We start from the raw sequence: 1,918 nt of genomic DNA, 5'->3' as shown, positions 1-1,918 counted from the left end.
TTGACAAGACGAATAAAATAACATACAATTTTGTGCAGACTACACTTTTATTTGTCAACCTATCTCTCTTTCTTTCAGTAGCGGAAATTCTGGAAACGAGATCTAAATTTAGCGGGAACGGTTGGGTCGCGAAGAACATTATTCTAAGCCGACAGCGGGTGAACAAAGAATGAATATATAGCGGGAGCGGGTAGGTGCGGAGTAGAACCTTGCGGGAGCCGGACTAAAAAAACAGTCCAGCGCAGACCTCTAGTTTAGAAGAAGAAGGCAGCACTGGTTAGGAGTTGATCAAAATGGTTGGATGCATTCGAAAGCTGAATTTCTAAGCTTTAAAATGATACCTAATTATTAAAAAAAAAAAAAGGTTATATAAAACCGTTAATCAAATTGACTACATGCATTGTGAAGCTCAGACTTTCAAATGATATCAAATTTTTGTTGATCAAGGCAGGGGTTTGAAAAATATGATTAGTAATATTGTCGCGGAGGGAGGGGGCGTCCCGCCCACGGTACACTTCGGTTTAGAGGGACTGCGTAGCGCTCATAAAGAGTTGATCAAAATTCTAAGCTTTAAAATGATACCTATTTTGTGTTATTCCATTCAGGGGTTGCTTAGTAATTTGATTTTGAATTTTTTCGTGCGGGTGGTGTCGGGTTTAAAGGGTTAATATTATGTGGACTATCCTAACTAGAATGCAATGCTATTTTAGTTTACTAATTTAGTATGCATTCAGTAAACCACAATAAATAGCATGAATAAAAGCTAACATCAAGTAAATGGATGTTAAAATGTCTTAGGACATTTTAAGGAGGCATTGAAGCATGATTGAACCTTCAACATCTCCCCAGGGGTTCAAGAGCACCTGCGGAGATTTGCACTCATAGATGGATACGCTGTGGAGTAATTTCAATAAAAAATACTGCTTGTTTTCTTATTGCCAATGGAGTGTTTTTCATTCCAAACACTGAACAGGAAGAGCATCTGTTCTGTCTGGTACATTGTAAACTTGATTGAATATTTCAGTTCTGGCAGAATGTCAAAATTATTATTATTATAAAATTTTTATTTATTTATTTTACTTTCAATAGTTGCCTTCAATTCACAATCAGCCTTTGAAATTGAAAGAGCTAAAAACTCATTTTTGATTCTGATCATGATTTATATATACCCTTCATTACACAGCCCAGTAAACAAAATCAAGTTCAAATCTTTTGCTGACAGGAATACTGTATGTAATATATCATTTTGAAAGATTTTTTAATGAAAAAAATAATTAAAATCTAAATATTAATTCAAAATAATATATAGTATAATAATAAAGAGTAAATAAGAAATAAAAAATAGTATATAGAAATGTAATCTTTTGTTCTGCACAATAATTACTCAATTCACTTCAAATTGATCGACTAAGACTAGACAGAATATCAGTTATTCATCTCAACATGACGAAATCATGGTTCTAAACTAAAGTTAAGACCAAAAGAGTAACTTTATTCCCACAGAAATTGTCAATCGAGGGTGCCCTGCTCTCAGACAGCAGTTCCCATGGCGATGATGGGGTAACTGTGGGAGTCTCGGATTATCTCGCTGAAATAATGTGTGCCATGAGTCATACTACATTCTCTTCATGATACCACCGAAGGAATGGAGCTCATTTCATGTCCTTCAACAGGAACACATGCTGTTTTGGATCTGATCTGCTAGCCTGAAAATCTACTTGTCATTAAGACATTTTCCAGTAATTCAGGGAATAGGTGAGAAGTCATTCTATTGAATCAATTCTTAAAGGTACAGTCCACCGAAAATGAAAATTTAATTATAATTTTTTACTCCTGTTGTTTCAATTATTTTCTTTCGCCTGTGGAACACAAAATAAAGTATTTTGAAGAATATTTATGCAGTTCTTTAAAAAAAAAA

The sequence above is a fragment of the Sinocyclocheilus anshuiensis genome, unplaced genomic scaffold (assembly GCF_001515605.1).
Source record: "Sinocyclocheilus anshuiensis isolate Anshui unplaced genomic scaffold, SAMN03320099.WGS_v1.1 scaffold1976, whole genome shotgun sequence".
Classification (NCBI taxonomy): Eukaryota; Metazoa; Chordata; class Actinopteri; order Cypriniformes; family Cyprinidae; genus Sinocyclocheilus; species Sinocyclocheilus anshuiensis.
Note: the sequence above shows the minus strand (reverse complement) of the source record.